The sequence below is a fragment of the Eurosta solidaginis genome, chromosome 1 (genome assembly GCF_040869045.1).
Source record: "Eurosta solidaginis isolate ZX-2024a chromosome 1, ASM4086904v1, whole genome shotgun sequence".
Taxonomy (NCBI): Eukaryota; Metazoa; Arthropoda; class Insecta; order Diptera; family Tephritidae; genus Eurosta; species Eurosta solidaginis.
The window spans coordinates 174,182,009-174,207,881 of NC_090319.1; positions in this window are offsets into that span (position 1 = coordinate 174,182,009).

Below are 25,873 nucleotides of genomic sequence, written 5' to 3' on the forward strand. Positions count from 1 at the left end.
GAAACTAGCACATAGTTTGCGAGTCGATTGCACTACAATTCGTGGAAAACAAAATGCCGCCAAGTGGCAGACGAATCGAGATAAACGAAAATCCCTGCAAAAACGCAGGGAATATTGCGATCGATTTTTAAGTAACTTTCCGGTGAGCTAGAGACTTGGAACTTGGGCCGTGAGTCAGAACCCGGTGACAATGCAATATTTGATCAAAAAAATTTCGCTAGGTGGCACGCGGCTCGAGAGAGTAGAAAATAAATTTTAATTTGGGAATTTTTCAATCCATTCTTAACTAACTTCCCGATTACATAGAGACTTGAAACTTGGCACTTAGTTAGGGGCCTGGTGACAATACAACTTATAGAAAACAAAGTTCCGCTAGCTGTAGCGCTAGTCAAATAACTGCAAATCCTTTAAAAACGGGGGGAGTTTTGCGATCGATTTTCGAGTAACTTCCCGATGAGCTAGAGACAAGAAACTTGGGCCGTAAGTCAGAACCCGGTGACAATGCAATATTTTATAAAAAAAAAATTCCGCTAGGTGGCGCATGGATCGAGATATTGAGAAAACTAGTTTTAAATTGGGAATTTCCAATCGATTTTTAACTATCTTCCTGGATATCTTGAGTCTTCAAACCTGAAATGTAGTTCAAAATTCGGTGACAGTGCAATGTTTGATCAAAGAAGATTTGAGCTATGTAACGCACAAGTCGAACTATTTAGAAGATTAGGTCATACCTGCATGGCTAGCCTCATGAGTGTTGCAGGCGTTGTAGAATTCCACCTCGTTGAAGGCCCAACTCAATGCACGTCCTTGCATACTTTTAGGCGTACGCGAGTTGCACCACGAGTCTTTTAGACTTTCAGGCGTATGCGAATTTCACCATGATTTTCAGCTGTGCAAATTAAGTAGCTGACAAACGAGGTGGAATTCTCTTGTTATGATGCGAGGTGGAATTCTGTTGTTTCCGCCAGTGTTGTCAGCAAAAATTCCACTAATTCTCTTAAATCTTGGGAATTAACTATGGGGATTATCTTCAAGTTAATTCCGATCAAGGCAGTTAATTTCGGACTTGCGTTCTCTATCAGCCGCTTAACCCACTATTCTTTATCATGAAGCTTCTTATACTTTAATATTCTTTGGTGAATTTTTGGGAGCAATGACCTAACAAGTGGCGAATCACCGGTTCTGGAGAATGAACTATTAGTGCTGGTGATGCACCACAGCCAAGAGGTAATTCTGTAAACAAATTATGTTGTTACTAGACTTTAAAATTTTCTAAAATATGCCGGCACAAAATTGTTATGCTTATTGAGTTAAGCCAGAACTCCATGGATAGCCTCGTGGGCATTGCAGGCATTCTAGAATTCCACCTCGTTTGTTACCTATTCAATCTACACAGCTAAAAATCGTGGTGAAAGTCGCATGCGCCTAAAAGTTTGAAAGGACGTGCATGGAGTTGGGCCTTAAAGGCTTTTAAGGCCCAAGTTATTGCAGGCGTTCGCAACTTTCACCACATGGCGGGAAATCTATGGCTCGATCACCCACAACTATTGATACTACATTAAATAAAAATTGTTAATCCGGTCCCATCAATAAATATGGGTATGCTATCACTGTACGAATGATGAATCAATATTGAACAGGTATACAAACAAAGACGCGTAAGAAATCAATTAACTATTGATAAATTCGGCATTCTTAAAAAAAAAATTTATTTGACTTTTGGCTTTAGCATGATTCGAACCCTGCTCATCTGGGATATGAGCCCAGTGCTCTACCATTAGGCATGTTATGAAATTTCCAGAGAAATATTCAAATATATGAAATATAAAAAAATTTTAAATCCAAAAAGCATTTCAACAAGTTGTAATATTGCTCTCACGCTAATATGAAATAGTACAGTGCATACTCTCGGTATCTAATGGGTTTATTCTACCTGTTGGTCATGTATACCTTCGGTATATACTGGGTTCATTCTACCTATCCACACTTCAACTGTGTATGCCAACAAAAACACCCTTGTTTTTAACTATTTAACTTTAATGAACTCCAATTTTTATAACATTAAAAATCGCGGTAAATGTATAATTAATATGTGGAAACTGGTGGAAACACTCGAGCCTCGGAAATACGTAGTTGGTCGTAAGACGGTATAAATCGAATTGACTCATAGCTTTGTCTCCTGAACCGCTAGGAATCAGGAAACTTTAAATATGTAACTATATTTAATTGTACAGGCATATGTATATGGAGTAAATTATTAAGGTTTAGCAAACGGCAAGTAATTCTATCTTTAAAGCGTGTTTCAAAAGGTATGCGCTTATACAAGGTGAGTGTTTTGGATATATGTATGTAAATATTTTAAACAAAGTTAAGAATTTAATCAAAGGCAAGTATCTTAAGAAAGGTAAATATTTTAAAATTTCATTATAAATTCAGGAATTCATTATTTTATATATAAGTTACAATAGTCCAGCAGCGACCCTCGTAATTATTTCTGTTCATTAATGTACTCATTAACACCTAACGGCATCGCCAACACTTGCAAAGCAATAGTAAGTTGATTGCTGGGAGAGCGATCTGGTTGTATGACTACCTTGATCCAGCTAGCAGTTACTTCATTCTTAAGCTAATAATGAAGTTTAACATTTGCGGTTAACAAGTGTGAGAGTTGTTTGACTGGTATGTTGAGCAGAGTCAGAGAACTTAACTTCTGAGTTACTCTGGTAGAGCAAGTAAACGATCACCTGATTCTTATTGGAATTGAATAAGTCACTACAGTTGCAGATAACAGCGGAGATTGAGTAAGCGGTATGATTATTCTTGTTGGATGGTTTTTCTAATCAGAATATTGTGGCAATTGGATTACGAAGGTCGTACAATGAAGAGTAGCGCCACCAGTATGTTTTATTAATAAATTTAATTAATATTATTTTTTCCTTCTTTATTGATTTTTCCCTTCTTGAACTGTTTTCCCAGTTTTTTCTTTCAAACCTGTTAAACATTCGCTTATGCAAAATAATCCCTTTTAAAACCGCGTGTTATACCTAAAGTTTATGTGCGACTTTGAATTAGCTAACCTTTTTGACACGTTAGTCTTAGAGGACGAAAGCGAAGTAAGTATGAACCCTAATGAGTTGACGGCTATAGTTACTGCAGCGGTTTCGGCTGCACTAAAATTACAGCAAGAAGATTTTGATAAAAAATTAGAACAAATCACAAAAAAGGTTGCTACTACATTGTCTGAAAACGTAGAACCATTTGAAGAGGTTAGAATTGTAGGAAATGTACAATGTGACGAAATCCTTGACCTTGTCAAATCGCTACCCGAGTTTGACGGCAAACAATGGAGGAAGGCTGCGCACACGGCCTACAAACTCTATGAGAGGTATGAAGGAAGCGCAAAGAATTACCAAGCGGTGGCAGTAATTCGGAACAAAATTAGGTGTCCGGCAGGCAATATTCTAGCTTCATTCAATACTGTGCTAAATTTCAAGGCCATTATAGCTAGGCTAGATTTTACCTATGCAGATAAACGGCCTACTTATTTGATTGAGCAGGAGCTTAGTATTTTACGGCAGGGGAATTTGACGGTTATGTAATTTTATGATGAAGTGGAGAGAAAGCTCAAACTTCTTACGAATAAAACCATAATGACCTACAATTTAGCGAACTCCATAAATGAAAAATACAGAACGGATGCGTTACGCGTTTTTATTTCTGGCCTCAGAAAACCCCTTTGTGACATTTTATTTTCTACAAGGCCAACTGACTTGCCGTCTGCTTTGGCACTTGCTCAGGAGCTAGAAGCGAATCATGAACGCTACACCTTCGCGCCACTTTTTTCGAAGCGCTTTGATGATAATAGCAGAAGCCAACCTTCTCACAGAAGGTCTCTTGAAAACAATAATAGTCAGTTGGAATATTTGAATACCCATAACAATCCACATTTCCAGCATAATTACAATAGGCAACAAAAACGTAGTTTTACTCAAAACGGTACGCATGAAAGACCTGAACCAATGGAAATAAATCCGTCCACGTCTCGCTTTCGTCGTCCATCAAAGTTTGAGCTCAAAAATTCGCCGAACGATACCTTAGATCAAACCAAAGCCAATAATTTTCAAGGATCTAGGCAAAGACAATTTCCTCAAAATACTGGTAACCTAGGACAACAAACTAGGCGTCGCTCTGATTTTGAGAGAAATACCGGGCCTAAAATGCAAAGAATTAACCATATTACCCAAGATAGGGTTGATAACATTTCTTACGACGACTTGGTAAAGAGCGAAGTTGAGGATATTGAGGAAGAGATACATTTTTTAGGGAAAGGTACTGCTGCCTTGGGTTAGCAGAACAATAGTAGATGAGAAAAGAATTATAAAAATGTTAATAGATACAGGGGCTTCAAAAAGTTATATAAGGCCCTTAACGGAGCTCAAAGGAATCGCACCTTTAGCCAAACCATTTTTAGTTAAGTCAATTCATGGCGAAACTAAAGTAAGTGAAAAATGTAAAGTACATTTATTTGGAATGAGTTCTGATTTTGTTATTTTGTCAACTTTAATAAACTTTGATGCGATAATTGGGCTTGACTTGCTAACGCAGGTTAATGCCATTGTGTACCTGAAAAAAGATATCGTTACCCACGACTTTGGTATAGAAAAGTAATCATTTACTGAATGTGAAAACATAAATATTATACAAATTAAACATGAAAGCGTACCGCTCGCAGTGAAAGATGAGTTTTTAAAAATGATACGTAAACGATCAAACGCGTTTGCTGATCCAAATGAGTCTTTACAATATAACACTAATATAGTCGCAACCATTCGTACAAAACACCAAGAGCCCATATACTCCAAATTATACCCTTATCCGTTAGGCGTAGCAGATTTTGTGAAAAAGGAAATAAAATAACTTTTGCATAATGGCATTATTAGACCCTCTAGATCTCCCTATAATAATCGAATTTGGGTGGTAGACAAAAAGGCTTCGATGAGTTAGGGAACAGGAAAAAACGCTTGGCGGTAGATTTCCGAAAGTTAAATGAAGTTACCATCGATGACAAGTATCCAATACCTAATGTAACATCGATCTTGACTTAAAATCGAGCTTTCACCAAATCGAACTCGCAGAGCGAGATAGGGAGAAAACAGTATTTTCCGTAAGTTACCATCGATGACAAGTATCCAATACCTAATGTAACATCGATCTTGACTTAAAATCGAGCTTTCACCAAATCTAACTCGCAGAGCAAGATAGGGAGAAAACAGTATTTTACGTAAGCAATGGCAAATACGAATTTTGCAGACTGTCATTCGGTTTAAAAAACGCCCCTAGCACATTCCAGAGGGCCATAGACGACGTACTACGGGAACGAATAGGCAAAAGCTGTTATGTTTACGTAGACGACGTCATAATATTTTCGCAAACAAAAGAGCAACATGTTGAGGACATAAACTGGGTTTTAAAGAGCTTACATGATGCCAATATGAGGGTATCAGTAGAAAAGTCTCAGTTCTTTAAAAACGAAATCGAGTATCTCGGGTTTATCGTTTCAAGAGGATGTATTAAAACGTGCCAAGACAAGGTCCATACAATGTTGAACTTCCCAGCCCCGAAAATTTATACTCTCTAAGATCATTTTTGGGACTGGCGAGCTATTATAGATGCTTCATCAAAGACTTTACCAACACAGCCAAACCTTTGACCGACATTGTAAAAGGTGAGAATGGAAAAGTCAGCGCTAATCAGTCGAAGAAAGTAAAAATAACATAAGATTCAATGCAATACCAAGCTTATGATACTTTGAAACGTGTTTTAATATCCGAAGATGTAATGCTCGCCTACCCCGATTTCAAAAAACCTTTCGATTTGACAACCGATGCCTCTAAGCATGGTCTGGGTGCTGTTTTCTGTCGGGATGGCAGGCCAATCACCATGATATCTGGAACCTTGAAAGGTAATGAGCTTAATTTTGCAACATACGAAAGGGAGCCATGGTATGGGCATTAAAAAATCTCAGAAACTATCGCTATAGTGTAAAGCACTTGAACATATTCACAGACCACCAACCGCTAACATTTGCAGTTTCAGATAGAAACTCGAACGCAAAACTCAAGCGTTGGAGGACACTTATTGATGAGTATAACGCAAAATTGCACTACAAACCAGGAAAGGAGAACAATGTCGCAGATGCTTTGTCGCGGCAGCAGGTTAACTTGGTGGAACAGGAGTCGAATTCCGATTGTGCAACAATTCATAGTGAACGGTCTTTGACGTATACCATACAGGCAGTCGAAAAACCCATAAACTGTTTCAAAATCCAAATTATTATTGAAGAAGCTGAGAACCCATCTAAACGAACTTTTATTGTATTTGGAAATAGGACAAGACATGTTATTAAATTTTGTGACAAAAACACTCTGTCAGGAACTATTCAAGGCCTTGCAAACAAAAACGTAGTTAATGCAATTCATTTCAGCTTGCCTATTCTAGCCCATATCTTGTACAATTATTTCCAGATACCAAATTTAAATATGCTAAGAAATTTGTGACTGATATCTTTGACTCAAATGATAAGATGGCAATAATAGTTACAGAACATAATCGCGCTCACCGCGCCGCACAAGAAAATGTAAAACAAATTTTAAACGATTACTTTTTTCCAAAACTGGAAAAGAAAGCAAAAGGGAACTGCAAAATCTGTTCAAAATCAAAATATAATAGACATCATAAAAGGCATAAAATAGCTGAAACACCAATCCCCACATATTTAGGAGAAATATTGCACATTGATATATTTTCAACGGATTCAAAATTTTTTTTAACATGTTTGGACAAATTTTCCAAATTTGCAGTTGTGCAAACTGTACAATCTAGAACTATTGTAGATATAAAGCCCCAGCTCATGCAACTTCTGAACATATTCCCTAATGCTAAAACCATTTATTGTGATAATGAGAAGTCATTTAATTCCAATACTGTCAGATATCTCCTTGCCAACAGTTTTAGCATTGAAATTGTTAATGCTCCACCCTTCCACAGTGCATCTAACGGGCAGGTGGAACGGTTCCACAGCACATTGATAGAGATTGCTAGATGCATTAAATTGGAAAGGAGCATTGAGGACACGCGGGATTTAATTTTATTGGCGACTATCGAATACAATAAAACAATTCATTCGGTAACCAACAAAAGGCCAGTTGATATATTTCGACCTATGAACGAAAATACAAATATAAGCACGGAAATACCGGCACGTTTAAAGCACGCAGAGCAACTAGAGCTAAATACTCATAACAAAAAAAGAATAGAACGTAAATTTCGTGCAGGCGACAAGGTACTGGTAAAAAGAAACACCAGACTTGGTAATAAATTAAACCCCCTTTACGATGAACAGATAATAACTGAAAGACTTGAGAACTACAGTTCTTATCAAAAGGAGGGTGGTACACAAAGATAATTTGAAATAGGTATAACTTTTACCTGAATCAGAAACACAAAATTTGTCTTTATTATTAAATTATTAAGATAAGTGTGCTTTATCCGGCCTAAAGCCATAAAAAAAAATTTCAAATCAACGGCACTAAGCTGAGCATTTCATATTTTTGTTTTCATTTAAAAATCGATTAGTATTTCATTTAAAAAAAGTTTAATACACATTTGGTACTCAACAATTCAGTTTTTCAACAATTAGTGCAAGCGATATGTAATCTAGTAAGTAAGGAAAATTGTATGAAACCTCTACCGCTCAATCCACTAACTTATGATTTAAAGCAATATACTCAATGCATACGGGTATATCATTAAGATATCTTACGGCGTGACGTAGGAAGCTTTGTTAGCTGCACCGTAAATTATTACTCTGCATTCAGTTTTATTGGCCACATTGATCTGCTACTCCCTCATACGCATTGGAGGTAAGATGTCCTATCAGATTGTGGATTTAAATTTTGCAACACAATTTAACTATGTCACAATAAATATATTATTTGTAAAGACAAATCAACACACAAGATATCCAGGACCGAGGACGTCCCTCTTTAAGAAGGGGAGGAGTTAAGCCACAATAGTCCAGCAGCCACCCTCGTAATTATTTCTGTTCATTAATGTACTCATTAACACCAAACGGCATCGCCAACACTTGCAAAGTAAGAGTAAGTTGATTGCTGGGAGAGCGATCTGTCTGTATGATAACCTAGAGCCAGCTAGCAGTTACTTCATTCTTAAGCTAATAATGAAGTTTAACATTTGCGGTTAACAAGTGAGAGAGTTGTTTGACTGGTATGTTGAGCAGAGTCAGAGAACTTAACTTCTGAGTTACTCTGGTAGAGCAATTAAACGATCACCTATTCTTATTGGAATTGAATAAGTAACTACAGGGGGTCAATTCTCTAACTGTGAAAAACTGAAAAATGTACACTCATTGAAAACTCATTTGCACACACAATTTACAGTTTAAATTTTCATGCGATTCTTAAAAGTCGTATGTCAGTGACAAAATATTCATCAAACGCCCTGAAAACAAAAATGTCATTCCGCAACAGTGCATATGAGTTTTGAATGTCATAAAAATGTACACTGACTGCCAAGAAAAGTGAGTTTTTTTGTTCACAGTTTTGCTTTACAGAATCAGAATTTCAAATTTTGCACAATTTCTTGTGTACACCTTAAAACTCACAGTTAGCGAATAGGGCCCCAGTTGCGGATAACAGCGGAGATTGAGTTAGCGGTATGATTATTCGTGTTCGATCATTTTTCTAATCAGAATATTGTGCCAATTGGATTACGAAGGTTGTACAACCAAAAGTAGCGACACAAGTATGTTTTATTAATAAATTTAATTAATATTAATAAAAAGTTTAAAAGAGTTTTATTCACTTATATATATATATAAGTATTTATATATAAAATAAATAAAAATAAATAAATGTAAGGCGCGATAACCTCCGAAGAGATCTAAGGCCGAGCTTCTCTTCCAATTTGCGTCGTGCTCCTCTTGATTTTTCCCTACAAATGGGCCGGACGGGACCTACATGTTTTATGCCGACTCCGAACGGCATCTGCAATGCAGATGAGTTTTCACTGAGAGCTTTTCATGGCAGAAATACAATCGGAGCGCTTGCCAGACACTGCCGAGGGGCGACCCCGCTTAGAAAAATTTCTTCTAATTGAAAAATCTTATTTCTAAAATTTTGATGTTGCTTTGCCCGGGAGTTGAACCCAGGGCATACGGTGTGATAGGCGGAGCACGCTACCATCACACCACGGTCATATAATATTAATAATAATAATTATAAAAAAGTTTTTCTCTTTTAATCAAATTCGATTAAATTGGGGGTAGCCGGCTTTCTTTGCTTTCGTTCTACGACTCTTTGTGTCGACTTCTTCTTCTGTTCCTCTCTTGGACGCTGGCGATGAAGCAGAGTATGATGATCTATACCACATCGGCGGCAGCTGTCAGGCGAACTATATGCGCCCGTGACGTGGGAATTTTCCAAACAGTTGATGCAATAATTGTAAGCTCGCACCGATTTGTAATGCTCTTCAGGGGACATAGCCATGAATGCACGGCTGTAGCGCAAAGAGTAGTTTTGGCAACAAAGTAGGCAAGTTCTGAAATTCTCGTAATGTGGTCTGCAAAGACAAGTGGAAAGATGAATTGATGTTAGGTGGGTAAGCGGTTTTAGAGGGGGTATGATAGAGTTCCTAAGTTTGACATGTTGGGGAGAGATATATAGAGTAATGGTGAAACTTCTATACTGCTGGGGTGAGTGCACACAATTTTGTTATTAGCCGTGTGTAGATGCCGCCTTGAGTGCGGGCATCTACCACTCGAACGTTTTCGTCGGAGCCGGGATGGAGTCGAGTGATGCGTCGGAGTCGCCATTCATTCGGATGCAGAAGTTCATCCCGGATGACAACTAGATCACATTCCCTGACATTTGGTTGCTGGGTTTTCCATTTGGTCAGCTTATTGAGCTCCTTAATGTATTTATTCTTTCAGCGCGTGCTAAACTGATGGTGTAGAACTTGCAGTTTTTCCATTTATTTACGAGTGAGAGCTTTTCAGCGTTAGGTTCAGGTAATGAGAGTAACGGAGCGCCACGGAGGAAATGTCCAGGGGTAAGAGCGAGTAGATCCATGGGATCTTGCGACAATGGAGATAGAGGTCTAGAATTAAGAACCGCTTCAATTCTAGTGAGGAGTGTAGTGAGTTCTTCAAACGTGAATTTGTGGCTTCCTGCTATCTTGAGCAGATGGGTTTTGAAGCTTTTAACTGCTGCCTCCCATAATCCGCCCATGTGAGGAGCGTACGGCGGGATAAACTGCCATGCCAATCCGTGAGTAGCATATTTTGCAGCTATGTCGGCGGCGGCTTCCTTGAGGAAAGAGTCAAATTCCTTCTAAAAGGCATGGCTGGCACCAATAAAGGTTTTTCCGTTGTCTGATATGACTTTATGCGGGAGTCCGCGACGACCGACAAACCGAGCGAATGCTGTTTGGAATGCGGCGGTGGTGCGGTCTGAGCCCACTTCCAGATGCACCTTTAGTTGAGAAGCAGACAAAAACACAGACATATTCCTTTGAATAAGATGATCTTCGCAAAGAAGAGGTCCTAACTAGGAAAGGTCCCGCGAACTCACCGCCGGTGTTGTGAAATGGGAGCGAGAATGTGAACCTTTCTGGGGGTAGTGCCGCCATTATTTGAGACCTGAGTTTTTGTTTGCAAATCGTGCATGTTTTACAATGGAACATACACTTTTCACCTTTTGTTTAAGTCGAGGGATGTAATATTCTTGCTGTATCATGCGGGTCATCAATTGCTTCTCTGCATGCAACAAGATACAATGAATAAAATTCAGGAATAAGGATCAGAATTTTGAATCCTCGGGAAATTTGATAGGGCAGCACTCAGCATAACTCATATCAGCATTTACGAGTCGACCCTTTACGCGCATTATGCCCGTTTGGTCGAGCTCAGGGTTCAAAGATAATAAGGGACATTTTTTGCTGAGTGTTTTGCGCGATGGTAGGTCAGCGATAACTGTCCGATAATGTTTTTGCTGCATTGCTAAGATTAAATAGACTTTTGCGTTATGAACTTCCTCTTTGGTTAGTACGACCGTTTGTGGAACGTCAAGTCCTTTTTCTCGATGAAAAAAGCGATACGACTCGTAGAGCTCTTGCAAAAGACGAAAACCGTTCTAGCGATCAGGGGTTTCTACTGCGTGAAAGGCTTGAATACGATTTTGTTTCGGAGGAGTGGTAGTTGGGGTCGCTAATTTGGGCCAGGAGGTGGAAGCTTTCGACAGCCCCTTTGGGCCATTCTACTATTGAGCGCAATTGGCGAGTTCTAGTGGTTTGCATCCCTGAGTTCTAAGATCTGCTGGGTTATCTCCGCAGGGTACATGACGCCAAGTAGCGTTACTAGCGTTCTGGAGGATTTGCGACGTCCGATTTGCGACATAGGTGTTCCATGTATGAGGTGGCTTTTCCAACCACGCCAATACAATAGCGGAATCGGACCAGAGAAAGAGCTCATGCGCGGTCAGATTTAAGGGAGCGAATTTGTTTCACCAGTTTTGTGGGCAGACTTACTGTTTTTAAAGGAGCGACCTTGCTTTTTGCCACGAGAAAATGAGCAGAGAATGTGGTGTTGCTGTTCTGCTCTCGGAGATAAATACAAGGGCAAAACGCTTTCTCGGAGGCATCTGAGAATCCGAGCAACTGAAAAGGTTTGTCTGTAGAAAATTCGACCCATCGGGGTATTTGTATTTATCGCGGAGAGATTTTCGCGAAAGCTGTTCAACTTTTGGAACGCGTAAGGTTTAACCTCTTCATCCCAGTCTGTTCCCTCTAGCCAGAGTTATTGGAGGAGAGTTTTAGCCATTAACATTATTGGCGATAGCCACCCTGCCGGGTCAAACAACTTCGCGACCGCTGAAAAAATGTGTCGCTTTGTATTGGAGCTTGCTGCTGGGGCAGAGTCACATGTATAGGAAAATGAGTCGGTTATGACATTGAGCTAGCGTCATGAAATTTTAGAAAATCTTCATCAAGGAGGTCAGATTTTGGGATACATTTCAATATTTCATGGTGGTGTGCCGTTATTTTCCTAAACGGAAAACCAGCTGATTTTAGCGCTTGGATAACTTGGTGAAGCGAGTCTATAGTGCACTGCCGGAGTGTCCGGAGTGCGTTTTTTTTGACGCATTGAAAACAACGCGTACCTTCATTGTGTTGCTGTCGGGTTTTAAGACAGCGTGGTGGGGGAGATAGAATGAAGAATACTTTCCGTTTTCGATGATTTCGTGTGCTGAGACTGCTTCCATAAGACCCATTGTTATGTATTCCTCCAAAACTTCTGAGTATTTTTCTTTCAACTCTAATGTTTTTTCCAAAGATCGCTCGACGCTTAAATACCCTTGCTGTGCTGCAATTCGCGAGTGTCCTAGAGCAAGAGTGCTGGGAAATTCCTTCTTGAAGGGTAATTTATCACATGTCGGCCATCTTCTTGTCGATCAGTGGATTGTCGGTAGAGTTCCTCACAATATTGGTCTTCTTCCGATTGAGCTTGCGTAAAGGGTATTTCTTGCCAAAATTTCTGCTATAATGTGCTTAGTCAGTGTCATCGGGATTTTCCAGTACTTGGGTAGAAAACGAGTACACTTGCTTTTTATTTGGTCTGAGAATCCCCCCAAATATGGTATTTTGAGCTATGAAGGAACCACTTACATTGGCTTGCAGCCCTTGGAGAAGTATTTGAGGGGTGAGATCACTTCCTATCACCATGTAAATTTTTGAGGGCGTGAAACAGTTCGGGTCAGCGAATGGCACTGTTGCGATTTCCCTCAAATTTACTTTCGTCACTTTGACGCTTGGTAGGAAGTGCGTTAGTTTGGGTAATAAGATGGCTTGGGTTTTTATTTCGGTCCTTAGATTCGTCGAGCACCGTATTATCTCGCAGATCTTTTGGAATTTTGAACCACCGATCTCCCCCATTCCCGATATTTTATAATGGGTTTCGGTTGTTGGAAATTGTAAAAGCTGCTGTATTCGAGAAGCTACAAAATTCTTTTCCGATACCTGGTCTATTTTATGGTATTCGCCATTGGCTGTCACTGTGACTATGGCTGTTGGCAAAATAGTGGTTTCGCTACAACTTGCGAAGTGAGTTGAGGTTATGTTTTTTTGACTGGCCTCCTTTCAGTTCGACGCTCTGTCCGGGTCTTCAGTTTGGGGTGTGGTATCCGTTTTGCTCCTTTGCTGTATCGGTCTTGAGTTTTGAGATTGCTGTTTTGTTTGGAAGTGGAGTAGTGAGTGATGCCGTTTCTGGCAATACACACATGTGAAATTACTACCACAATCCTTCTCCAAATGTGAGCAAGCTAGACAAGTTGTGCAATAATTGTTTTCTCCCACAAATTTACTCCGGTCTTGAGTAGTGAGGGCTCTTAATTTTACACAACTCATCAGCGAGTGGTTTGAGTTGCAGAGCTTGCATGGTTGTTGTTTTTAAGAGTTTGCATGGAACGCTTGGGTCTTATTCCTAAAGTTCGAGGAGTTTTGGGGTGTTGAAGATCTATGGGAGAAGCTAGAGTTTGTGTTGCGGGGTTTGTTCGGCCTATACGTACCGAGCCGTTCTACCACTTCGTACATTGTCGTGAGAAATTTGTCCATCTCCGACAAAAGCGGTAGTTCCTTCCTAGAGTCGAGTGATTGTTCCCACAGTGCCAGGGTTTCATCAGGGAGTTTATATGAGCATAAGTATACGAGGATGGGGTCCCAGTTATCGGTCGGGACATCGCTCGCATTTAGGGTCGAGATACAGTTATTAATGGTGGTTTGAATCTCTTGAATCCTTTCACAATTTTCCGAAAAAAACTGTTTGCATGTTAAAAAGGGGTTTTAATAGATTGTCTACGAGAATTCTGTGGTTCTTGTAGCGACACTTAAGGGCCCCCAGGCTAATTCGAAATTTTGGTCATTAAGGGGGTATTTTTTAATAAAAAGGGCTGCTTTTCCCTGGGTTTTTGCCCTCAGGTGATACAATTTCTGGGCCTGAGACAATTTAAGGTGATTTATGTAGACCGCAGTAAACATATCCCGGAACGACGGCCAGTCTTCATAACCACCGTAGAAGACTTCCGTGTCACAGGGGTTGGGGGTCTGTTGTATGATGGGGTTTACTGTTTGTTGAATAGGCTGGCGGGTGCTGATCAACTCGTTGATCCTAAGCTTTGTGTTCATCGCCGTGTCGAGTGTGCCGTCATATGTCTCCTCGCATGCATTCATGGATTTTTGCTCCGTTCTACTAAGGTGTGCCGTCTCGTATGCTGATTCTACCGCGTTTACACGTGTGTTGAGTCCCTCTAAGTACATCCTGAGACCGCTTTCCGTGTGATCCGTCTCCGATATCCTCCACCATTTTTCGCAGAATTGTTCCAATTTCTTAATTTCGAACATGAATTCTTTCTCGATCCTGCTGTATTCATCATCATTGGACTGAGATTTTGACCGGGTATTGCCCGCCGGTGCCGATAGGGTTTTGGGTTTTTTCCTGTTTGTCCGTCATTTTAAAATTTGGGATTAAAAACTCTTAAGATTTTACTAGTTTAGCCCACTGTAAATTTATTTGCTTTTTTATAAGCTCAGGCCCACTGTACTGTATTGTATAGCGGGATTCGCTCAAGCAAGGGGATAATGAGCGCTTTGGCTTATGAGGGTGTGAACTCCTTGTCTTAGCGCTTCTAAGTACAAGTATGTGTGTGTATATGTAACAGAAATATGTGCAAAGAAGGGAAATTGTAAAAAAGGTGTGGGTGGAGTGTCGATCACTATGGCGTGCAATAATGTGTTATTGGCGATATACCTAATTGGTTTGAGTGAAAATTGGATAGAAGTTTTCGTATTAAAATCAGACTAGGGTGCTCCAATATTTAATTCGATTTTTTCAGAAATAAACCAATGTTATATTTAGAAGAGTTGTGTAATTCCTAAACTAGTGGGAGAAGTTTACATTCGAATTTTATATATCATTGTATCGTATATTCCACCTTGCAGTTGTGAGGACCAAATAAATCCCCATTAATTTGGCCCACACAAAACGACCCCACAACATATTTGACACGACATTAACACAACAAGTGGCCACAAAAGGCTATAGCAACAGACCAACCAACAAGTCCAATACAGCATACATCATATTCGATACAACAACAACTCAACAGCCAGTCACAAAAGGCTATAGCAACAGACCAACCAACAAGTCCAATACAGCATACATCATATTCGATACAACAATAACTCAACAGCCAGTCACAAAAGGCTATAGCAACAGACCAACCAACAAGTTCAACACAGCATTGACACAACAGCCAGTCACAAAAGGCTATAGCAACAGACCAACCAACAAGTTTCAGCAACGCAACGAGTATTCGCAATATCGAACAGCAACCATACCAACGCAACCATTTGAGCAAGCAATGCCAAACAAGGCAATAAAAGGAGCGACACAGCAGCACAGCAGTCAGTCAGCACGGAGCTGTGGTCGTGACCAGAGCTACTAGCGAAGTAGATCCCTATCGCAGTTGACCTACTCTATGCAATAGGAATCCACTTCATAGGAGCGAGTCGTGGAATGGTGATTGCGGTTGACCTTCTCTACGCATCACCCCCCAGAGACCAAAGGCCCCGCCACAGTAACGCGCAACCGCGACAGGTGACACCCGCTCACCCCCGTCAGTAGAGGTACACCGACAGAGTAATACAAGGCGCGACAGAGTATCGCCCAGCACACGCGAGTAGACGCCGACGAAAGGCGTGGCAGAGAATCACCCAACAACCAGCAATACAAATAGACACCGACGCAAGGCGCAGCAGAGTAATACAAATAAACGCTTCAGCAATACAAGTCAGCACGGAGCTGTGGTCGTGACCAGAGCTACTAGCGAAGTAGATCCCTATCGCAGTTGACCTACTCTATGCAATAGGAATCCACTTCATAGGAGCGAGTCGTGGAATGGTGATTGCGGTTGACCTTCTTTACGCATCACCCCCCAGAGACCAAAGGCCCCGCCACAGTAACGCGCAACCGCCACAGGTGACACCCGCTCACCTCCGTCAGTAGAGGTACACCAGCAGAGTAATACAAGTAAACGCTTCAAGTCAGCACGGAGCTGTGGTCGTGACCAGAGCTACTAGCGAAGTAGATCCCTATCGCAGTTGACCTACTCTATGCTATAGGAATCCACTTTATAGGAGCGAGTCGTGGAATGGTGATTGCGGTTGACCTTCTCTACGCATCACCCCCCAGAGACCAAAGGCCCCGCCACAGTAACGCGCAACCGCGACAGGTGTCACCCGCTCACCTCCGTCAGTAGAAGTACGCCGGCAAAGGCCGCAACAGAGCGGTAACGACGTAAGGCGCGACAGAGCACCGCAGAAGAGAGAGACGCCGACGTAAGGCGCGTCAAGGCACCGATGCCACATACTAACGGGACCCGCCTAACGGAACACGGCGACAGAGCATCGCCTCAGCAATACAAGTAGACGCCGACGTAAGGCGCGACAGAGCACCGCAGCAGAATTATACGAGCATACGACACTGGTCGCAGCAGCGCAACGCTAACATACGACGTTGGCCGCAGTAGAGATACGTTAACATACGACGCTGGTCGCAGCAGCGCAACACTAACATACGACGTTGGCCGCAGCAGAGATACGCAGTCGCTAACCGTAAGAGAAACACGCCGACGCACGGCGTCCTAACGGAACGATCCTAACGGGACGCGAGGACCGTTAGCCCACCACCAATCACGGAGCAAGCATAAAGCGAAGTGAAGAATATACACAAATCTCCCTTGTATTATATTTTTACAGTTGTAGTATATAGAGTTAAAGCAATAAAGTGAATTTTATATTAAATCGATTTGCAAGGTGCCCCCTTTAATACAAATTTATTGTAAATGAACCCTGGGCACGGCGAGTATACCCCAGCAAATATCAAAGAAGCAACGGGGCACGAAAAAGCTTCGTTACAATTGGCACCCGAGCAGGGACCCTGCAAATCGTTACCACGTCAGAAGGAACATTCCTGACGAGAAACCTAACCACAAAATGGTCGACCAGATCGATACCACGTGGTTAGACACAATTTCAAAGGATCAGCTGATATGCATCACACAGGAATTGGGTATTGAGCAGACAGGTACCACCCGAGAAATCCGAAAGCGCATAGCAGCACTGGCCTCAAAGGCAAATACGGACTTGGAAATCCACGAAAATTTTTTATCCCTACAAGCCACCTACAAGGAGACTACGCACATGAGCGACGTAAATGAGGTTAAGACACCGACCCCGTCGAACGGAGGAGGCACACCGAAGGTCGCCGTTACAACGGTAGAACAAACTCAACTCGCGTTCCCTCCCAGGAATACAGTACCCACACAACTGTACTTACCATCAGGAATAGCGGTACCACCCAACGGTACATCTCAGGCACCTCCCAGGAGTACAGTACCCACACGACAGCACGTACCATCAGAAATTACGGCATCATCAAACGGCACATCTCAACCCACGCAACCGTACTTACCAGCGGGAATGACGGCACCAGCCATGAACTATATATGCCAGGTAACTCAAGCACCGACCGTGGTGTTCGCGCCCATCATCGACCAGGTAAGAAAGTGGTCCGTAAGGTATGAAGGCGGACGGGACCCGTTAGCGTTCATCGAACGGTTAGAGGAGTTAGCCGAAGTGTACGCGCTAAACGTGGACCTCCTTCCAAAAACCATGCCCGAGCTACTAGGGGGCGCCGCGCTACAATGGTACCGCAACAACAATGCGCACTGGGGAGAGTGGACAAGCTTCAAAAAGGATTTTTTACGTTTCTTCCTACCAGTCAGGTACTTCGAGCGGCTCGACGACGACATACGCCAACGAAGGCAGCACAACAAGGAGAGGTATAAGGACTACGTACTAGGAATCCAGAGCTTGATAGACACGCAGGGTACACCAGCGAACAGAGGCTGGAACGAATCTTCCGTAACAGCCACCCCGATTACCAACTTTACATTCGTCGGAGGGACTTCACAAATCTCGCAGAGCTCCTGACACTTGCCGAAGAATACGAGAACATACGTGAGGACTATCACAGATCATCAGGTGGACATCACCCCGAAGTTACGCTACACATCGCCGGTGACACAACCCGGGTGTCACCATCAAAACCTGCAACACAACCACCACCACCACCGAACCTAACGAACCGCACGCCTCCAGGCAATCAGAGATACGACCCCAACGGCGTATGCAGGAGATGCGGCGAACGAGGACATGACACCAATAGGTGCCGAAACCCACAGAAAATTTTTTGCTGGGAGTGTGGCCGCAGTGATATACGCACAATCGAATGCTGCCGTCGACGTCAGGGAAACGACAGAGGGCTTCACGAAGAACAAGGCGCAGTGAGCCCAAGGAACCCAGCGCCGAATCGGCAGTAACAATGTACCAAGAGCACGGTCGCCTCTACGCCGTAGCCAAGCTCGGCGCGGAATCAGCCGAGGCGGTCATCGGCACAGGGGCATCAAGAAGTTTCGTCTCGAGCAGCTTAGCAGAACGTGTGGTAAACTCGGGAAGCGGAGAAATGATGAGAGTGGCCATCAAAATAACGATGGCAAACGGGACTAGCACTACCATCTTCGACGCCATAAGGACTGAGGTACGCCTCGGGGAAGCGTCACTCCACACAGTTTTACACGTCATGCCCGGAGCGATCGACGACATCATACTGGGCCTAGATACGCTAGGAAGCATGGGAGCCACCATATCATGTGGAGAAGGCCACCTCGTGCTAACCAGACCCCTTGTCCAGCACACACCGAATCCTGGAGCCGCGCCAGAAATTATTCAGAGAACAACACCATCAAGAACGAATATCGCCAGGTACGACAGCCCTGGTACTATTCCAAGTTCAATATCAACCAGAACGGATATCGCCAGGTACGACAGCCCTGGGACTATTCAAAATTCAATATCCTCAAGAACGAATATCGCCAGGTACGACAGCCCTGGGACTATTCAAAGTACACCATCAGCCAGAACGGATATCGCCAGGTACGACAGCCCTGGGACTATTCAAAATTCAACATCATCAAGAACGGATATCGCCAGGTACGACAGCCCTGGGACTATTCAAAGTACACCATCAGCCAGAACGGATATCGCCAGGTACGACACCCCTGGAGCCTCATCTGGAACCATTCAGAGTATAACAGCACCGAGCAGCAGTAACTTCAAGCACGACGGCACTATGCAAAACAACGACGACGGCATACAAGAAGAAGCGGAACGAGTGCGCGGTTTTCTAGCAAAAGAACTCCGAAAATTCGAGAGCATGAGTGGGGTGACGACAATATCCGAGCACAGGATTATCCTGACGGACGACCGCCCCATCAAGCAACATTACTTCCCACGCAACCCAGCTATGCAGACCATCATCAACAACGAAATTGACGAATTACTTCAGAAAGGATGCATCGAGCCATCCTGTAGCCCACACAGCGCACCAATCGTACTAGCCAAGAAGAAAAACGGGAAGTGGAGGTTATGCGTGGACTATCGGCAGCTTAACGCCCGATCCGTAACCGACGCATACCCCTTACCCAGAATACAACACATCCTGGACAAACTACGACGAGCGAAGTATATCAGCAGTTTGGATTTGAAAAATGGCTACTGGCAAATACCACTGGAGCCCAAGAGCCGGCCCTACACAGCTTTCACAGTACCGGGACGCGGATTATTCCAGTGGCGCGTTATGCCGTTCGGCCTAAACTCTGCACCCGCAACGTTTCAAAGAGCACTAGATCAGGTTATTGGGCCTGAAATGGAACCCCACGCCTTCGCATACCTCGATGACATAATCGTCATAGGATCCACTGTGGAGGAGCACAATCGTAATCTGAGAGAAGTAATGCTACGACTACAGCACGCCAACCTCAGAATAAATCCGGAGAAATGCGAATTCTTCAAGAAGGAAATCCGATACCTAGAACACCTAGTAAGCGACAAGGGAATTCACACCGACCCCGAGAAAGTCGCAGCCATCAAAGACTTGAAGCCACCAACGAACGTGAAAGAGGTACGCCAATATCTCGGTATAGCATCCTGGTACCGACGTTTCGTACCCGACTTCGCCACGATCAGCCAACCACTCACAACCCTGCTGAAAAAGGGCAAACACTGGAAGTGGGGGGCCGAACCACAGGAGGCCTTCGAGGTCTTAAAGCAAAAGCTCACGGAAGCACCGATACTTGCCTGCCCGGACTTCACCAAGACCTTCACCTTACAAACGGACGCCAGCAATTTCGGGCTGGGTGCCGTATTGACACAGGACCTGGAAGGCGGAGAACGCGTGATCGCCTACGCCAGCAGGAAACTCAACAAGGCGGAGACCAACTACTCGCCCACCGAGAAGGAGTGCCTCGCGATAGTCTGGGGAATACGCAAGATGAGGCCATACTTGGAAGGATACCGATTCAAGGTAATCACGGACCATATGTCTCTAAAGTTGTTAAACTCCATCGAAAGCCCTTCAGGCCGTATAGCACGATGGGCCTTGGAGCTTCAACAACACACTTTCGACATCGAGTACAGGAAAGGGAAGCTGAACCTGGTAGCGGACGCACTATCACGGCAGCCACTGGAGACCCTACGCCTAGCAACGACAACGGAGCCACAATGCAAGTGGTGGCACAAGCGCGTCGGCGAAGTACGCACTAACACCGAGAAATTTTCTGACTACATGATACAAGATGGGCAACTGTACCGCCATATTCCCTGCCGGTCACACGATGAGGAAACGGTCCCTTGGAAATTTTGTGTACCAATACCACTGCGATAACGAGTGTTAGAAGAAAACCACAACATCCCAAGCGCTGGACACATGGGCATCCGCCGGACCGTAGCACGGATTGCCAATCGGTATTACTGGCCCGGCATGTTTCGGGACATCAGTCGATATGTACGATAGTGCGAGTCTTGCCAGAAGTACAAGGAAACACAGAAAAAGTCGGCCGGAAAGATGCTCACACAAGTGGCCCAAGAACCATTCGCCACGGTATGCGTCGATTTCGTTGGACCGCTCCCACGATCCACACACGGGAACACGATGCTACTAGTATTTTTCGACCGCTTCAGCAAATGGGTGGAACTGGTCCCCATGAGGCGTGCGACAGCAGAAGGCCTTCGCCGCGCGTTCAGAGAACGCATCCTAGCAAGATTTGGTGCTCCCAAGATACTGATATCGGACAACGACGTCCAGTTCACCAGCACAATGTGGCAGCGTTACCTCAAGGAATTGGGGATACGACAACAATTCACGGCGCCCTACACACCGCAAGAAAAGCCGACGGAACGGGCGAACAGAACGGTAAAGAGGATCATAGCGCAACTCACCAAATCACAACACAACAAATGGGACGACTTTCTCCCAGAGATCGAGCTGGCCATCAACACCAGTGTAACCGCGTCCACAGGGTACAGTCCAGACTTCCTCGTACAAGGACGGGAACCGCGACTACCAGGGGCATTGTTTGACGAGGTCAACCTGGGGACAGGCACAGCCACCACCACGGCAGAAGAAAAATCCGACAGAATGCAAGAGGAATTCAGAATAGTGAGGCAGAACATGGAACGAGCGGCGGCAGACCAAGAACGGAACTACAATTTACGGCGGAGAAAATGGACCCCCGTAGTCGGCGAACTAGTGCTCGCAAAGGAACACCATCTCTCCAAGGCCGGCGAAAACTTCGCGGCAAAGTTGGCCCCCAAATATGACGAACCCTACCAGATCCTAGGATATGTATCACCAGTGATACTCAAAATACGAAAACCCAACGGAGGAAAGGAAAAAACTGTCAACATCGCGGAACTAAAAGCATATCATACAGCAGAGATCATCGCGTGAAACCAAACAAATTCAGTGAGAACAATTTCTTATATTATTAATTAATATCAAGGACAATCAAGCGCCGGTCATTCCAACGCAAACCACCGAGGTGAGAACATCGTTTTCTTTTGCTACGAATTTTTTTTTCACAAACCAATAATTTACAATGCAGAGCTATAACGCTAGACTAACCAACAGCGTCAAGCGTATGCGGCAGCGCTATGAGGAGGAGGAAGCAAAACGCCCGAGGGCCGTATTGCTGGAAGGAGTTACAGGCGCCGACGTCAGCCACACGCGTGCAACTATACGCGCAAACAGGTACGCTGACGTCGTACACGGCATTACACCATTAAATACTACAGGCGGCGACGTCAACAACACGCGTGGAACTACACGCGCAAACAGGTACACTGACGTCGCACGCACCATTACATCACCAAACACTGCAGACACCTACACCAACACCACGAACACCGAACCAGTCACGGCCAAGGCCCACAATAAGACCGGAGCATCGCCGATAACACTCATACTCGGTAGGATAGAAGTGAAGGCAAGGCAGTTGCCGGCAGCCATCGAGTCCTCCTCCAATGAGGACACAGCTCCACCGGAAAAGCCACAGCCGCCGAAAATTATCGAGCTCTCCTCGGATGAGGACACAGCCCCACCGCCGAGAGACACGCCTAAAATAATATTCCCGGCAGGACCAGCCGGCATACCCCTCTATACGACTGACCTCGACACTCTCAGAGAATCGAAATGGTTGACCGACACCGTCATTAACGCTTGGGCAAAGGGACTGGAAGAGCAACACGGACAACACAATACGACTCTCAGCCCTTTCGTGATCTGGCAGCTGACCCAGAAGGGGAACACGGAGGAAAATTACCGACGCATACACCGCTGGCTCCGGAACGCCGACATGTTTGGCAAGAGCGTGATCCTTGCGCCCCACAACGTAGCCAAACACTGGTACCTACTCGGCCTGGCGAACGCAGCAGTCACACACCACATCACTGGCACGGAATGCTGGCAGGAGCGGTACGTATGGATAGCGGACTCGATGCACAGGGCCAAAGTTCCGCACGCAACACAGGCTTGGGTGGATTTCCTTCGGTGGGAGTATGTACAGCGGTACGGGTATGACGGGTTTAAGGCCCAGGAGCTAGTACTCGAGGTCCCTCAACAATGCAACAACAACGACTGTGGCGTATACGTAGCCGAGAACATGGAGAGGGTATTGCGATACACAGGGAGCGGAGAAGGAGTACCCGGACTGTGCAGACAGCCGTTCACCGAGGAAATGGCGAACCAGAAGCGCACGGAAATGTTGAACCGATTTCTACGGGACGGTCGAGAGTCCACGAAGACTACGCAAACCATAACCACCACATACAACCATTACACAGTCAAACAAACAATCCCGGAAGACAACACTGAACCGGTAGCACCAGACGCCGAAACAGAGCCACAACAAACAACAGCCGGCCACCAAGAGGTGATAATCGAGGCCCCCGACGCGGATGGACCAATGCTAAACCAATTCCCGAAAATTGCAGAAAACGTGCGAGGCATTTTCCGACGCATCGCCGAAGGCAAAGGACGCTCCCGCGTAAGTTTTCGCAGACGCGAATACGCCGTCACGGTGGTAAAAGGCAGGGCCCACATACGAATACTGGGCACCGAGGGCTAAATTTCTGAAGTGGGGGGGGAGTGTGATGACCAAATCAATTCCCATTAATTTGGCCCACACAAAACGACCCCACAACATATTTGACACGACATTAACACAACAAGTGGCCACAAAAGGCTATAGCAACAGACCAACCAACAAGTCCAATACAGCATACATCATATTCGATACAACAATAACTCAACAGCCAGTCACAAAAGGCTATAGCAACAGACCAACCAACAAGTCCAATACAGCATACATCATATTCGATACAACAATAACTCAACAGCCAGTCACAAAAGGCTATAGCAACAGACCAACCAACAAGTTCAACACAGCATTGACACAACAGCCAGTCACAAAAGGCTATAGCAACAGACCAACCAACAAGTTTCAGCAACGCAACGAGCTTTCGCAACATCGAACAGCAACCATACCAACGCAACCATTTGAGCAAGCAATGCCAAACAAGGCAATAAAAGGAGCGACACAGCAGCACAGCAGTCAGTCAGCACGGAGCTGTGGTCGTGACCAGAGCTACTAGCGAAGTAGATCACTATCGCAGTTGACCTACTCTATGCAATAGGAATCCACTTCATAGGAGCGAGTCGTGGAATGGTGATTGCGGTTGACCTTCTCTACGCATCACCCCCCAGAGACCAAAGGCCCCGCCACAGTAACGCGCAACCGTGACAGGTGACACCCGCTCACCCCCGTCAGTAGAGGTACACCGACAGAGTAAGAAAAGGCGCGACAGAGTATCGCCCAGCACACGCGAGTAGACGCCGACGCAAGACGTGGCAGAGAATCACCCAACAACCAGCAATACAAATAGACGCCGACACAAGGCGCAGCAGAGTAATACAAATAAACGCTTCAGCAATACAAGTCAGTACGGAGCTGTGGTCGTAACCAGAGCTACTAGCGAAGTAGATCCCTATCGCAGTTGACCTACTCTATGCAATAGGAATCCACTTCATAGGAGCGAGTCGTGGAATGGTGACTGCGGTTGCCCTTCTCTACGCATCACCCCCCAGAGACCAAAGGCCCCGCCACAGTAACGCGCAACCGCGACAGGTGACACCCGCTCACCTCCGTCAGTAGAGGTACACCAGCAGAGTAATACAAGTAAACGCTTCAAGTCAGCACGGAGCTGTGGTCGTGACCAGAGTTACTAGCGAAGTAGATCCCTATCGCAGTTGACCTACTCTATGCAATAGGAATCCATTTCATAGGAGCGAGTCGTGGAATGGTGATTGCGGTTGACCTTCTCTACGCATCACCCCCAGAGACCAAAGGCCCCGCCACAGTAACGCGCAACCGCGACAGGTGTCACCCGCTCACCTCCGTCAGTAGAAGCACGCCGGCAAAGGCCGCAACAGAGCGGTAACGACGTAAGGCGCGACAGAGCACCGCAGAAGAGAGAGACGCCGACGTAAGGCGCGTCAAGGCACCGACGCCACATACTAACGGGACCCGTCTAACGGAACACGGCGACAGAGCATCGCCTCAGCAATACAAGTAGACGCCGACGTAAGGCGCGACAGAGCCCCGCAGCAGAATTATACGAGCATACGACACTGGTCGCAGCAGCGCAACGCTAACATACGACGTTGGCTGCAGTAGAGATATGTACGTTAACATACGACGCTGGTCGCAGCAGCGCAACACTAGCATACGACGTTGGCCGCAGCAGAGATACGCAGTCGCTAACCATAAGAGAAACACGCCGACGCACGGCGTCACTGAGATACATTTACACATACCCAGCAGGGCGTCCTAACGGAACGATCCTAACGGGACGCGAGGACCGTTAGCCCACCACCAATCACGGAGCAAGCATAAAGCGAAGTGAAGAATATACACAAATCTTCCTTTTATTGTATTTTTACAGTTGTAGTATATAGAGTTAAAGCAATAAAGTGAATTTTATATTAAATCGATTTGCAAGGTGCCCCCTTTAATACAAATTTATTGTAAACGAACCCTGGGCACGGCGAGTATACCCCAGCAAATATCAAAGAAGCAACGGGGCACGAAAAAGCTTCGTTACACAGTAACGATTCGTTGTACTGTGCCCACGTGAATAATATTTACGAAATTTACGAAAATAGTTTAAATAGTAACTGTTGCGTTTTAGGTGATTTTAATCTAAATAAGATCGTTTGGTCTAATCTACTGAATGATAATATATTAACCCCAACTAATGTTAACCACACTCATGAAATAAATTTCTT